Here is a 17,813-nt window from a genome sequence, read left to right as displayed (position 1 = left end):
TCATGCCTTACAACGAATGACTGTAATATCAATACAGTATATTCATTTATTTATTCTGTCTTCCAGGAAAAACAGGAAAAAATGGAAAGCCATGTACCCAATACGAATTGACATATTTGATTGGAAAACAATTGAAACAAAGTGGATCGGTTTCATTCTTATATTATACTGAGGGACAATTTTAAATGGTTTAAATTTTATGATCATCATTGTGGGAAAATTCATTATTTGCTTTCGTATGAAATTCTTACTTTCGATATCTTAGATACAGTCTGTGTGGTTTACATTCTCGCGAATGCGCACTACCCAACTATTACTTGTATGTCTAAAATTCACATCGGTTAGATGAGTTATTATTTGATCTTTCATAGCATTGCATCTGTAATTTATATGACATTAAATTTGTAAAGTGTGAGAATAAACTTTTTTTTTCTTAAAGTTTGATGATGTTTTGTGGGATGTAAAGTAGTTACATTATACATTTTTTTGTGTTTTTTTGTTGGAATGTTCATTGGTATTCCACTTGTATTTAAATCATTAATATATGTGATGTTTTTCTAAATAAAAGCGGGTATAAATATAATAGTACATGTTTTCATTGTGTTGCCATATCAAATGAACAAGGAAGAACATTCATACTACCGTATCAAAATAATTCACAACAAGAAGGTACACTTATTTTCAATTATCAAAATCTTCAAGTAACTGATTCATTTTTGTGATTTGTGTAATTGATGGTTAACTTTTTTAACCAAGCGAACCAAAACTAGACAATGTATGTGCATTCAGATAACGAATCAAAGTCCTGTGAGCACAAAGGTTGGTAATTGTTTCAAAAATTTGATAGTCTGCATGATGTATCCTCTCTTCGCGACAAATGTGTTGACGTTGTAGTCAACACAGCATCTTACTGTATTGTTTGCATATGGTAATGGCATTATTTTGAGTGTATAATAGGGGCGACAGATACCAAATAAACTCATCAAAGATACCAGGCTTGAAATTTTATATTTGTGCCAGACGCACGTTTTGTCTTTAAGAGGGTGTCCATGGAAAAACCAGGCAGTGGATGGCACATGACATTTTTTGTTTTCAAAATTTTTTCATCTATTCCATATAACAAATTCATTCTTTCTCAAAATTAAATTTTGTTTTTTATTAACTGCAACAAATAAAGAGAAAAAAAAAATACGCAAAAAGCACTGAAAATTCATTGAAAAGGGGAGATAACTATTCATTTTGTACAAAATTTTGTTGCATTGTTAGTGAACTTTAAAATCATTTTCTGAGCCATCCACTGTTGATTCAAAAATATCTTTGACATATATATCCTTTGTATGATATAAACATTGCATTGAAACCAAAAATTCAGTGGGAAAAATTATGTTGTGCCACCCATATCATAGGATTTGCCTGATATTTACTAGGACAGCCTCTTAAAACATTCATCAGTGACGCTAGAAGTAAAAATGTCAAAATGCCAAATAATGTACGAAGTTGAAGAGCAATGAGGATCGAAAGTTCCTAAAAGTTTTGCCAAACTGATAGTCGAACACATAAGTCGAACAATAAAGTGACAATGTCAATGAAAAGGGTGGGTGAATTTTGGCTTATACGAATAGGTAATTGAAATATCCTTTTTTAAAAAGGGGGGAGTATCTCAACCCCAATTTAACAGCTCTCCGCTCACCTAGCACAGAGGGTAAAATGAGCTTTTCACAATACTTGTCGTCCGTCGTCTGTCGAACATATAAAACTAAAGACTGAGCAACACGAACCCCAATAAAAACTGTAGGGGATATCAGGTGCTCCCACAGGGTACACACATCCTGCTCCACATATGGCATCCATCCTGTTGCCCATGTTCTTACAAACCGGAAAATAGTCTAATTCGGTAGGTCACATTCATGAGAAGGGAAGTAGGAGAAACATATCCGATATCATCTGTGAAATAACGCTAAACCAACTCGTGATGGCGTCTGCAAAATTTACGAAGTGGTGATTTTAACTTCACAATTTGGAACTCTTGTTTTAATAGCTTCCTTTTAAGCCGCAACCCTCTACTAATGAAATAATGATAGGAAATACAAGCGCAAAAATATTGTATCAGTTTGAAGATATATACTCCGTATACATGTGCTGCTGTAATGTTGCAACTTAAAACTGGATAGTTCACAATTGGGAAATAAAATTATCTCGTTTGTCGTAAAGTTTTGTTTTTAACCGACCCTCAATGTCAATTTCTAGATGTACGTCAAGATATGAGGCGGACTTAACTGTATCTGTCCTTTATCTCTTGTTCGATAGGATAGATGCGTTCAACGTGGTCACCACATTTTGAATTATTTAGTGAGAGAACATCGTCTTAATAGCGGAAAGTAAAGTTAAAGCATATTGCTAATTTCTTAGAAGAAGTTCTTTTATGAGTCAGACTCGTAATAATAAAGAAACGAGTCGGTAAGAAGAGGGGCACAATTGGTTCCTCGATCAAGAAAACAAGCATCTTCATAATGTCAGTTTCAGAGAATATTTTGTTTGAATCAGTGCTAAACTTTACAAAGTAGGATGTATGCCTCCCTTAGACAAGATACTTGTATCTACTTTGGTCATTCTATCTTATAAAACAAAGCAGTACCAACTCGTTCAATCTGTCTTTTAGTTAACGTTTGGAATGAGGAATACTTGTGTTAGTGTAGAAAAGTCAAATGTTTTAATACTATTGCAAGATGAAAGAGTCTTAGATTGTTTGTACTCTAAAAGATATATGGAATTATTTAGATCAACATCTGATTTACGCCACCTCTAGTATGGGCAGTTTCACAGTTACTTTGAAGCCCGGCTTAGATTGCTGATCAAATAGATGTTAATAATTTAAAAAGAGGTTTCGTGGAGCACTTTGAAGACCAGTCAATATACCGTTGTTTGTAAGAACACTCGTGTAGTTTAGGTTTCCAATACAGTGATGGAAGATTCAGTTCTTCATCTAAGTTGACATTTCGAAGGAACATAGAACAGACCTATGATTATCTACGATTTCCTTCTTTGTAAAGAAGGGGTATATGTTGAGTTTTCAAGTGAATTGCCAATACTTAGTTCATTTATCAAGGAGCTTATGTAGTGAGTTTTACACACAACAAAAGATGTTGTCTCGGGCTTTATCTGCGGGGACAACAATATAGTTGTCATGGAGGTAGGACAAGTGTTTTGCAGCATTTAAAGATTGACGTAGCATGAGTATTGATAGAACTATTCAGTTTCTTGATTCTGATTTGTATCAACAGCCTCACAGCCTTAATCCATTTGAATATAGTATATACGTCCTTCTCGCGTTTAGGCCATTGCCTAGCCTAATCCTCGACTGAAAACATCAGTATGTTAAAGTTATTTCCAATTGATTGATTAAGGCTCGCAATATTTCGGACCTTTGGATAACACATTTCGCAGTGAAGTGTTGTTGACAATGTTGAGGTCATCGGTAATAACGTGGCCAGCCGGATTATATGAGAATTGGGGTGCAATCAGGAGGTTTAGACTTTAAGTGATCAATACTGAGATCCTACAAAACGTGTTCGTAATTTTAAATTTTAGTTGCAATTAATTTGGAATAGGTATAAGAAATGGTTTGTACAGACTGATCTTTGAAATAAGAAACTTTTTTTCTACTGAACTAATTTATGATGAAGGATATTGCATAAGTTGACACCACTGGGCACTAGTTGGTTGAGTAATGTTTTTCAGTACGAACATATAGTTGTGACTTGGACGCATTATTAAATAAAAAACAGTACATATAAACTCATTGAAAACGTATCAATATATATCATCGAGTATATAGCATGTCTATAACATTGATCTTTCAAGTTGACATGCACTTATCAGAGATATTAAAAACACATTCTTCAATTCTTTTACAAACGGTAACCAGGGTAACTTGCTCAAACATAATCTAATATAACTATGGAACTTTTTTCTGAATATTTGCAATTGTCCGTTCCCGTGTCACAGCTGATTTATTTAAAACAAATCCACGAAATCAAATATCCAAGGACATCCAAGTTTTCTTCAATCCACGGAAAGTGAAAATTGAGACTCACGAAAATAAATGAATCAACAGTATCATATTTTCATCTCATAACAGTTAAATAGTTGATAAACAATAACAATGCATATTACAGCCAATTTCGAAAACTGTATCTGCCTTTACAGGGACTGAATTTAAAAAAAAAATAGGTAAAAGGCCACAAGACCATGAAGACGTTACATATATTTATCTTTTGAGACATGATTTAAAAATGCGATACTTACGACTAGAAAATAAAGGGAACAACCTAGTGCAATTGGATTTTTTTTTTATTTATCAAATAACATGCAAGTTTTCTTCAATCCACGGAAATTGAAATTTGATACTCACGAACATAAATGAATCAACATTATCATATTTTCATCTGATAACAGAATTTTTCGAAAAACTAAGGATTTTCTTACCCCAGGAGTAGATTACCTTAGCCGTATTTGGCACAACGTTTCGGAATTTTGGGTCCTCAATGCTCTTCAACTTTGTATTTATTTAGCTTTTTAACTATTTTGATCTGAGCGTCACTGATGAGTCTTATGTAGACGAAACGCGCGTCTGGCGTATAAAATTATAATCCTGGTACTTTTGATAACTATTGATAAACATTAACAATGCATATTACAGCCAATTTCGAAAAACTGTATATGCCTTTACAGAGACTGAATAAAAAAAAAAATAGGTAAAAGGCCACAAGACCATGAAGACGTTACATATATTTATCTTTTGAGGCATGATTTAAAAATGCGATACTTACGACTAGAAAATTAAGGGAACAACCTAGTGCAATTGGATTTTTTTTTTATTTATCAAATGTTGCGGCAAAGACTTCACTGAGGAAATATAGAATTTGCATCGGTTGTAATACCAATGGTACGTTTTTTTGTTATTAAATTATGTAAATCTGATATATTGATTTCTTAACATTGTAGGCTCTTAACAATACGCTTCATTTAAGTCAAAACTAAGCAATCATACAGTAAGCAATGTAAGACAGTTAAATGTGTTCAAGCAATAAAACATTAAGAAGATAACAACAGTAATAAATGCAAGTTAACATTTTGGCTGTGTTCAGTTTTTTTCACAAACGTAGTCTCTAGGATAGTCACATTTGGCATCATTCCACTTGAAATAAAGTTGATAACCAAGCATCATACAGTGCTGGTTGTCTATACCTGGTTGACCTTGTGCCCACCCTTGAAACAAAGTACTGGTAGGCAAATTCACAGTGGCACTTGTATTTGAATTATGTGGTCGCCAATGGTGATGATTTGACTCTTGATAAGGGATTTATAAAGCTACGTAATTTTTTTTTTATAACTTATGAATACATCAAGTTTAGACAAATATTTCTGTAAAGCACTTTATAAAAAATTGTTATAGATATCAATTTTATTCAAAAATCGTTTTTTTCTTACAGATACATGGTTAAACTAAAGTTATAAATGCCTAGTTATGTGTACATTTAACCTACACAAGGCCTACATCGACTATCGACTGCATGTAGACAAAACAGGATTTAAACTATACGTAAACATTGAGTTTTATCAATGGGAACGTAATTGTGTTTAGTTTACTTGTGAGTTACACTAACACAGCACCGAATTTAGGTCAATGTGAACACAGCCTTAGACAGTTAAATGTGATCAAGCAATAAAAAATTCAGAAAATAGGAACAGTAAAAAAGACAAATTAACACTTTTGCTGTTTTCAGTTTTTTTCACAAACGTAGTCTCTAGGATGGTCACATTTTGCATCATTCCACTTGAAATCAAGTTGCTAAGCAAGCATCATACAGTGCTGGTTGTTATTATTGTTATCGGGTCGACCTAGTGCCCACCCTTGAAACAAAGTACTAGTAGGCAAATTCACAGTGACACTTGTATTTTCCCAGATAAACACTCCTTCTGTTGCTAAGTCAGAACCTCCGATCCAGTAATCTTTAGACGGAACTACAGAAAGACACATGATATTTTATTTATGATATTGTAATATCAAAAACGCTATACTATAAAGATCGTAAATAATATTAGGCTCATGAAAAAATCGAAATTGTGTGTTTTCAATACTCGTCAACTGAGTACTGTATGTGGAGTTTTCACTTATTCAGCTATATTCAAGAATCTCTATCGAGTCTTTTGTAGACGTAACGCAGGTTTTGTGTACATTATTGTGATTCGTTTCAACATGAGACTCATCGTCAAATAAATCTAAGGAAGACCGAAGCATTTCTAAGCCGAAATAGATATCAAATTTGTCATTAGAATAGGGATTGCAGTATTGTAATTTCAGTTTCCACTTCGTAATAATTTCAATGTCGCAAGTATTTGTGTACCAATCTGCACTACGCATCGCTAGATACACTCAATTTGCGACAGTAACATCTACGTCTTAGTAAGGCCAAGCTTAAAACAAAATAGAAATATATGTATCTCCTAATTCAAGACTCCTTACCGATATTGGCTACATAGGACTTGAGTAACTCATCTTTTCCGAAGTCTCTATTATCGCCAGGTAACCACCGATACTATTACAAAATGTCTGAAAAGCATTTAACACATTAAGAAAGTACAAAGTAAGCGTAATAGGTAAAGTACGTATTCCATTGATTTTTTATTTTTATTTTCGTAGGCAAAAATGAATCACAAACGATCAGTGGTAATTTGAAATAACGGTTTTGTATATACATGTAAAAAGTGCAATTTCGAAATTCTATACTAGTATATTATTCTTAAATTTTGAATATAAAGAAATCGGGTTGAAGTTACCTTATGTAATGAAGAAATAACCTCATCTGATATATATCTTAACAATGTAGAAATTGATTGCTAGCATCTTCGAATAAACATTTGATGTACTCGAATCGCTTTTATAGATTTATTGGCAAATTAATAATCCATATAAATCTGTAGAACGAACAGATGTACATGTATTTATTTTCGACAGGTGAATATCAGCTAGTTGCACCTCTTTAAACATGTTTAAAGCAGCAACGTGAAGAATAACTGTGTATGTTTGACCCAAATTAAAAGTCGACTAGATTGTCTTGAATGATATTCAAATCTGAACTAATAGTTGACTCGCTTTACGGTGGTAACGAGCAAAGAATGTCCTAATTGTCTTTGTTGTGTTTGTGTCATGATGGTCTTTTGGTCAGTTTAGCTTTTTGCCACTTATTTTCGAGTTTTTGGTTTAAATATTCCTTTAATACATGTCGCCTTTCTAACAGACTTATTTTCACATCTAATTCAGAGTCATTATACATTCGCTGACAATAATACTTTAATGAAAACAGGTTGGATTATTTTGAAATTGAAAAGAATCTACTAGTTAAACATATCATCTAAGTAAAACCTGCATAGAAATGTGATGCGGCTGAAGGTTTCCTGATCAGATAAACATTTTAACAATAATGATTTAATGATGTTCTTCATGACACTTTTCATATCTTCATTTAAAAATGTTACTTATAAGAATCAGAGTGTAAATTATCCATATATTGTTATTGATCGGTAATCAAACAACGATGAACATTAGAAAATATCGCATCACTTTTTGATTATTGTTTTTGTTGATTCAAAATGCAAGCTGTCTGTACTCTATGCTAGTGCACTTTGAAAGAATTATCTATTGAAATAGTTCAATTTTCAAATAAAATTGCAAATTGAAATGGGAAGTGTGTCAAAGAGAAAATAACCTAACCAAAGAAAAGAAAAAGCCGAATATTCTTGCATATACGTGAGACACATATCCTCGTGCGATGTGTATTCGTACTAATAACAATTTTCACTGCTGACGGTTAACACTGACGAATTTTTATTCACGTGTGTACTCAAATTTTTAAAGCATGATATGTCGAATGTTTTTAGGTATTTATACATTTTTGTGTCCAGGCTTACTACGATTTTTTTACTGTTTCCGATTTTTTTGCAATTTTCGTAAGTCAATAAATGGCGTCATATGCTTTCGTATGAAGTAAAATCTTAATCAGTATACGGACAGGAAATGACTATAAAATCCGGAAAAGAGTATTTCCTAAAGTCATAGTTCTAGTAATTGCTCGAATCATAAAAAAAAGGTTATTTGATTTTTTTTTGTACTCAAACTGACTGGCAAATAGTTTTTGGTTGATGTACCATGTGTTGAAATTGTAACATTTGGACTTTTTTTTCAGATTTGCACTGGGTTTTCGTAAAAGACATAATTTTTCGAATTTAAAACGCAGATATCAAAATTTTATTAAATGAAAAAACCTAAAACTGTTTTCATCTTTATGTATAAAGGATGTAAAGAAGGAATGGCAATAGAATATTGAATAAATGGAGTTTGAACGACAATTCTATATGAGAACTCTGTTGATTTTAAGTCGCTGGTTTGGTATAAAAACTACCCAAAAACATGAAAGTCACATGTCGTAAAGATCTGGTGTCTGACAGGGAAACTATATATCTGTACTTCATGTAACCCTACAGAATTTCTTCAACAACTATTCTAGTGATGCATATTTTTTACATTAAATAAAAATGTCTAAATAGGTCCGTTTTATTAAATTTGTAATAACGTCTTTTAAAACGACTTTGAATATGTTTCAAATTTATCTTGTCGTGGTATTCTTGTCAAATATATAAACCGAAAACCCGACACAATATTTAAGATTTGAATGCTTCTTTTTGTAACTTTACTGGGGTGTAAAAGCGTTGACCGAAGTACATTTTGAAAATGTGCGCACGGTCAACGCTTTTACAACCCTATGAATTAACAAAAAGAAGCATTGAATACATATAATTACATGTTTTAGCTAGGATCATGAAAACACGATTTTTCTCAAGGTTTTATTGAATTTACCTGTGCACTTTATTGTGTGACCTCGTGTCATCATGAATGATAAGTTTTATTGTGTAATTCAATTGCTTAAGGAATAACACGTGGTGTGCAGTTAGCCAATCATCAATTATAATGAAACATACATCTAATGTAATTTAGGCGTGCGCAATCGAAACGGATGAAATATGGATGAAACAAAATAATAATTGTGACATACGAAAACATATAACTTGCCAAAAAAAACAAGGGTAGAGCTGTTCATTGTAATAGGAAATTTTTTAATAAGGTTTGTTACAAATATGAGAACTCGTTCTTGGGTTGAAGTGTAAGAGTGTAAATGACATGACTAGGTAAGAGGCAGTTCCATGGTCTTGATTCAATTCAGGTATTGTTATCGGGGTTTGTCCTGTCAGTCAAGTCTTAATCAAAAAGATTTAATAGTAAAATAATATACCGTGTTTGATATGTGATTAACAATGATTAAGTTTTGTTTTTCTCTTTTAAATTTTATAATGTATTCTGAATCTTTAATATGTTAAAGATTTGACAGTAGACAAATGTATTTCTATTTTTCTTTAAAACAAATTCAGAATTTCCATAATAAACATGATCAATCTTCAATGAAATCAATAATTTAACGATTGATTATGCTAATACAGTTGTTCTACCCCAAACGTTACATAAGCTGCGTATTAGTGTTGATACTTTTCTGTATTTATTAGTTTTCTTTCATTTTGAGCACATTTTGATTATTCTTGTGACTATATCATGTATATATAGTTTGAATAAATTTCCTTCACAAATATCATCTTTAAATGACAAAAATAAAGTGTTTAAATATATCAGCTACATGTATACTTTGTCAAAATAATAGGTTGAAATTGATTAACCTTGCAAATCAGCGTATTTCTTTAGGTAATTACATATATGTTGATGGTAAAGACCCCCATTAAATACCACCAACAACAAAAGACCACAACAAGGATATAGGTTTGATCTCATCAAACCTATACTATTACCTTAGCAGTAGTCCAGTGTTTTGGTCCATCTGGGGTGAACTTATAACATGCATTTCCTAGTTTTACCCATCCTGCATCACAAATCACTACATTAGCTGTACTATCTTCAAATAACGTCATGAAATCAGTTGTACTTTCTAGTAGACCATCTAAAAATTAAAATTACAAAAAAACTGACCTCCGAGAAGAACTCAGAAAGGAAAGTCTTTAATCAAATGGCAAAAACAAAAGCTCAAACACAGTATCATGATCGTATAGCTGATGTTAATAATCATATAGTGAATAATTAACATTTAGGTTTGTAATAGAGAGGTTAGTCGATCGGTTTATTGATTGATTGATTATTGGTTTTAACACCATGCACTACTCAACACTGTTGAATATATGATGTCGATCATTTTTATTGATGAAAAAAGCTAAAGATATTTTGCTGTGTATCGATCTGGTCACTTAAGCCTCTCCACATTATTTTTAAAGTTTGTTTTGATGTTATACTGTTACTCGGAATAATTTAGTTCCCGGAGTCGGCTTCAGCTCGCTCGTAACCAAAAATGTATACTGGAATCAAATAAAACCACAATAAACTGAACTCCGAGGAAAATTCAAAACTGGAAGTTTCTAATCAAACGGCAGAATCAAAAGCTCAAACACATGAAACGAATAGACAACAGCTATTATATTCCTGACTTAGTACAGAATAGAGAATGGTGGATTAAACCTTGTTTAATAGATAGCTAAACCTCTCACTTCTATAACATTGACAACGATGTGTGAACAAAGAAAACATACATGACAGGTAAAAATGTTAAAATAGGGGTAAAGTAAAATAATAAACAAAACGTTATATGAACAAGCATTTACCATTGGACAAAACCAGAATGACGGGATGTATAAGTTACAAAGCCACGTCAAATAGATTCCACCAAAAGAACAACCAAACAGTAAAAGAAACATTAATAAAGACATATCAAAGAGTCCTATAACACGTTATTAAGACGATAAACAACGTCAGTATCCGGAATATATACTTCAAGACCATCGTGTAATATTTGTGAAGTTGATACGGAATATTTACCAAAAAAAGTCGTTGTACATTCCAATGAACTTTTAAAATAAAAAGGACGAGACGTTCTTTGACATACAGATGGGTGCACTCCTAACCTGTACAGCAAGTTAACTTGATAACCAGTCATTTGGACTGGTCAAAGTTAACTTGTGACCGAATATAGGACTGCTCTGACCAGTCCTAGGACCAAAATATAGTTAACTTGAAAAGCGGACTTGGACCTAGGACTGTTTTTATGTCTGCCAAAAAGTTAACTTGGAAACAGGTCCGCTATTGATATAAGTTAACTTCGAACCAGTCCTGTCATAATTTAACATAAGTTAACTTCGGAACCAGTCCTGTCATAAAGTTAACATAAGTTAACTTGGAAACCGGTCCTGCCACAAAGTTAACTTCTGCTTGAACAAATCCGATCAAAACCAGACCTGTTCCCAAGTTAACTTTTGACTGGTCTGCTCAACACTAAGTTAACTTGTAACCAGGACCGCTCTTCGTTAACTTGTAACCAGGACCGCTCTTCGTTGATTTAAAAAAAAAAAATTTAAATCTTTGTTTCGTAGTATAAACATCGAAAATAAATTAATTTGAAAATTAATACTTCTGTTTTATGAACAGGATTAAACACAAATAAATGAAAATAAGTACGCACAGAACGTAACACAAATTTATCTGTGATCTGACAATCTATCTATTATAAAAACGATCTCGGTTACAATGATAACAGGCACTGAATATATATATATATATTCCGAGATCGAATTCAATCATATTATGTATATTTTTTAAAAGAAGTATATTTTGATGTTAGGTGTATACGTCCTTGTTAGTTATACATCCTTGAACTATGCAGCCACAATCAGCAATAGTTTAATTCATTTAAATAATGACTACAAATTTTTGTTCGCCTTAATTAAGGGTGCCAGCATGTCCTCTTTTTACTCAAAATACTGATACGTAACAAAATTTCAGTAGTTTTGATGCCTCCAGTTGACTTGTACAACAATATTATTGACCGCATCAACCAAAACTGACCATATATGCACTTTAATTTGTAAATCTATATACCAGCATAGTAAATCAGCCTTATTTTTAAGGTCAGGATTCAATGTATAATACAATCATGACAATGGACAGCAATATTGCAATATAATAACAACAAATTTTTGTTCCCCTAAATTAAGGGTGCCAGCATGTCTTCTTTTTACTTAAAATACGGATACGTAACAAAATTTCAGTAGTTTTGATGCCTCCAGTTGACTTGTACAACAAAATTATTTGACCGCATCCACAAAAACTGACCATATATGCACTTTAATTTGTAAATCTAATCTATGTACCCGCATAGTAAATCAGCCATATTTTTTATGTCAGGATTCAATGTATAATACAATCGTGACAATGGACAGCAATATTGCAATATAATAACAACAAATTTTTGTTCGCCTAAATTAAGGGTACCAGCATGTCCTCTTTATACTTAAAATACTGATACGTAACAAAATTTCAGTAGTTTTGATGCCTCCAGTTGACTTGTACAACAAAATTATTTGACCGCATCCACAAAAACTGACCATATATGCACTTTAATTTGTAAATCTAATCTATGTACCCGCATAGTAAATCAGCCATATTTTTTATGTCAGGATTCAATGTATAATACAATCGTGACAATGGACAGCAATATTGCAATATAATAACAACAAATTTTTGTTCGCCTAAATTAAGGGTACCAGCATGTCCTCTTTATACTTAAAATACTGATACGTAACAAAATTTCAGTAGTTTTGATACCTCCAGTTGACTTGTACAACAAAATTATTTGACCACATCCACCAAAACTGACCATATGTGCACTTTAATTTGTAAATCTATATACCCGCATAGTTAATCAGCCATATTTTTATGTCAGGATTCAATGTATAATACAATCATGACAATGGACAGCAAAATTGCAATATAATAACAAAAAATTTAGTTCGCATAAGTTTAGGATACCAGCATGTCCTCATTTTATTCAAAATATTGATATGTTACAAAATTTCAGTAGTTTTGATACCTCCAACTGACTTGTACAACAAAATTATTTGACCGCATCCACCAAAACTGACCATATGTGAACTTTAAATTGTAAATCTATATACCAGCATAGTAAATCAGCCTTATTTTTAATGTCAGGATTCAATATATAATACAATCATGACAATGGACAGCAATATTGCAATATAATAACAACAAATTTTTGTTCGCCTAAATTAAGGGTGCCAGCATGTCCTCTTTTTACTTAAAATACTGATACGTAACAAAAATTTCAGTAGTTTTGATGCCTCCAGTTGACTTGTACAACAAAATTATTTGACCGCATCCACCAAAACTGACCATATGTGCACTTTAATTTGTAAATCTATATACCCGCATAGTTAATCAGCCATATTTTTTATGTCAGGATTCAATGTATAATACAATCATGACAATGGACAGCAAAATTGCAATATAATAACAAGAAATTTGGTTCGCATAAGTTTAGGATACCAGCATGTCCTCATTTTATTCAAAATATTGATACGTAACAAAATTTCAGTAGTTTTGATACCTCCAGCTGACTTGTACAACAAAATTATTTGACCGCATCCACCAAAACTGACCATATGTGAACTTGAAATTGTAAATCTATATACCAGCATAGTAAATCAGCCTTATTTTTAATGTCAGGATTCAATGTATAATACAATCATGACAATGGACAGCAATATTGCAATATAATAACAACAAATTTTTGTTCGCCTAAATTAAGGGTGCCAGCATGTCCTCTTTTTACTTAAAATACTGATACGTAACAAAATTTCAGTAGTTTTGATGCCTCCAGTTGACTTACACAACAAAATTATTTGACCGCATCCACCAAAAATGACCATATATGCACTTTAATTTGTAAATCTATATACCCGCATTGTAAATCAGCCATATTTTTTATATCAGGATTCAATGTATAATACAATCATGACAATGGACAGCAAAATTGCAATATAATAACAACAAATTTTTGTTGGCATACATTTAGGATACCAGCATGTCCTCATTTTATTCAAAATATTGATCATAACAAAATTTCAGTAGTTTTGATACCTCCAGTTGACATTGGTTGACTTGTACAACAAAATTATTTGACCGCATCCACCAAAACTGACCATATGTGCACTTTAATTTGTAAATCTATATACCCGCATAGTAAATCAGCCTTATTTTTAATGTCAGGATTCAATGTATAATACAATCATGACAATAGACAGCAATATTGCAATATAATATCAACAAATTTTTGTTCGCCTAAATTAAGGGTACCAGCATGTCCTCTTTTTACTTAAAATACTGATACGTTACAAAATTTCAGTAGTTTTGATACCTCCAGCTGACTTGTACAACAAAATTATTTGACTGCATCCACCAAAACTGACCATATGTGAACTTTAAATTGTAAATCTATATACCAGCATAGTAAATCAGCCTTATTTTTAATGTCAGGATTCAATGTATAATACAATCATGACAATGGACAGCAATATTGCAATATAATTACAACAAATTTTTGTTCGCCTAAATTAAGGGTGCCAGCATGTCCTCTTTTTACTTAAAATACTGATACGTAACAAAATTTCAGTAGTTTTGATGCCTCCAGTTGACTTATACAACAAAATTATTTGACCGCATCCACCAAAAATGACCATATATGCACTTTAATTTGTAAATCTATATACCCGCATTGTAAATCAGCCATATTTTTTATGTCAGGATTCAATGTATAATACAATCATGACAATGGACAGCAATATTGCAATATAATAACAACAAATTTTTGTTGGCATACATTTAGGATACCAGCATGTCCTCATTTTATTCAAAATATTGATCATAACAAAATTTCAGTAGTTTTGATACCTCCAGTTGACATTGGTTGACTTGTACAACAAAATTATTTGACCGCATCCACCAAAACTGACCATATGTGCACTTTAATTTGTAAATCTATATACCCGCATAGTAAATCAGCCTTATTTTTAATTTCAGGATTCAATGTATCATACAATCATGACAATGGACAGCAATATTGCAATATAATAACAACAAATTTTTTTTCGCCTAAATTAAGGGTACCAGCATGTCCTCTTTTTACTTAAAATACTGATACGTAACAAAATTTCAGTAGTTTTGATACCTCCAGTTGACTTGTACAACAAAATTATTTGACCGCATCCACGAAAACTGACCATATGTGCACTTTAATTTGTAAATCTATATACCTGCATAGCTAATCAGCCATATTTTTTATGTCAGGATTCAATGTATAATACAATCATGACAATAGACAGCAAAATTGCAATATAATAACAAAAAATTTGGTTCGCATAAATTTAGGATACCAGCATGTCCTCATTTTATTCAAAATATTGATACGTAACAAAATTTCAGTAGTTTTGATACCTCCAGCTGACTTGCACAACAAAATTATTTGACCGCATTACCAAAACTGACCATATGTGCAGTTTAATTTGTAAATCTATATACACCATGACGTACCCGCCTAGTATTAATCAGCCATATTTTTTATGTCAGGAATCGATGTATAATATAATCATGACAATGGACAGCAATATTGCAATTTTATAACAACAAATTTTTGTTCGCATAAATTTAGGATACCAGCGTGTCCTCCTTTTATTCAAAATATTGATACGTAACAAAATTTCAGTAGTTTTAATACCTCATGCTGACTTGGAAAACAAAACTATTTGACCAAAACTGATCATATGTGCACTTTTATTTGCAAATCTATATACCCGCATACCATTGTACCGAGCGCCTTAATGTCTTCTCCTGGCGCTCCTGTTCACATTTTAGTAGGACCGTAAATGTACACGTTATCAATAATATTGGAAAACTATTAATGCAAAAAATATTCTGAATAAATTGAGAATGTCAGAATTTCATCTCTTTATTCATAATAACAGTCACATCATATATAGGAGTTCATGATGGTGTACGTGTAAAACAAAACCATTATGCCACATCATCAAAGTACCAACACTGACATGTCTGAATTCATTTGTACTATTTACAATGATTTAATAAAAAAAAGTATACGAGGTTCTCTTCTTGGAATCTATTATGTCGGTTGATTGATTTTGTTTAAGGTTAAACGTCAACTGGCAGCTATTTCATTAAAGTGCGCATTGAGTATAATTTTAGGACGTCCAATATCAATATCGGCAATGACAAATCTCTCGATAAATCTGACGAATTTGACAAGATTGTTGATAGTTTTACCACATCGTATGCTTACGGACACTGTTCAATTTCTGTTAGAATATTCTGCGGGAAATATAATAGTAATTCCAATGTAAACAAATTGAATATCAATGAAATATCCATGCAAGTATAAATTAATGCATAAAGTAAAATTTAGGAAGGGACAGGTAAACAACGGGGAACGAAGTAACGTAGACAATGTTGCCGATATCCCGTGATATAAGAATATTGTTCCGATGCGTTGGATAACCTTTCTCTCCGCCTTCTAATAAAAAAAACTCTGTGTGATCGTATAGCCATTTTTTATTTATATAAGAATACATGTATATCAAATAAAAGAGAGCATTTGTATAATATCTAGTAGAGTCTAGCGAGTAAATAATAAATGATATCTGTGGAAAAACAATGCGAATGTTGTTTACATATTTTAATGAAAGCTCCGTGAAGTCTGATATGAAAACTCTTATAACGATAATCTGTCATAAGCAGACATGTCCTCATGTCTGGTCAATAGCAGACTTGTCCACAGGTCTGGTCAAAAGCAGACCTGTCCTCAGGTCTGGTCAGGAGCAGACCTGTCCACAGGTCTGGTCTGAGGCAGACCTGTCCTCAGGACTGGTAAAAAGCAGACTTGTCCACAGGTCTGGTCATGGGCAGACCTGTCCTCAGGACTGGTCAAAAGCAGACTTGTCCACAGGTCTGGTCTGGAGCAGACTTGTCGATAGGTCTGCAGCAGTCCTAAAAAAGCAGACCGTAGGTCTGGTCCACCAACGACGAAGTTAACTTGCTTGACTGCTTAAAAATTTTCAAGTTAACTTAGAAAGCAGTCAACAAGTTAACTCTAAGTTAACTTTTGTCAAGGTTAGGACCGCACCCATCTGTACCCCTGGCCATCAACATTCTGCTCAGACACTGGTGACGTTTTACACAGTCTCATTCGTTGCTACATGCTCTTGAATACCAAAGCAGTGGGGAAATGAATATCCCGTATCCATGGGAAGTTGGTATATTGCTACATAGGTTTCTGAGATTTCAAATTCCGGTGGATATATTAACGGATATTATTCAAAAACGTTTGGATTTTTAATGGAAAGAACATCATCAATATATCTGAACTTGATATAAAATGTCCTGGCTTCTTTGATCATCTTAGGTTGTTTTACAAGTGTATTCTTATACAGTGAAAAAGGATATGTTACTAAACTCCTAAACAAAAATGAACTAGAATTAAGAAGCAAACAAGACTAACAAAGATCAGAGGTTTCCCAGACTTTCGACAGGCGCCAAAAAGCGATGGGAATACACACAAACATGAACCGGTTTCGGTATGAAAACTCATAAACATGATGAATTGTCAAATGTAGACTTTTTCACAGTTCATTTTACAGGTACTAGTAATCATATTCAGAACTTTAGCAGTTTAAAATTTAAAAAACTTATCGACATCAATTAAAATTCCAAACTTCTTTTCATACATAATTTTGAAGGAGTTCAACACAAACAGCTTAATTATAACCTTCCAAAATACAAC

This window comes from Mytilus galloprovincialis, chromosome 12 (assembly GCF_965363235.1).
Source record: "Mytilus galloprovincialis chromosome 12, xbMytGall1.hap1.1, whole genome shotgun sequence".
Taxonomy (NCBI): Eukaryota; Metazoa; Mollusca; class Bivalvia; order Mytilida; family Mytilidae; genus Mytilus; species Mytilus galloprovincialis.
The sequence above is the reverse complement of the archived record's forward strand: the minus strand, read 5'-3'. Positions refer to the sequence as shown.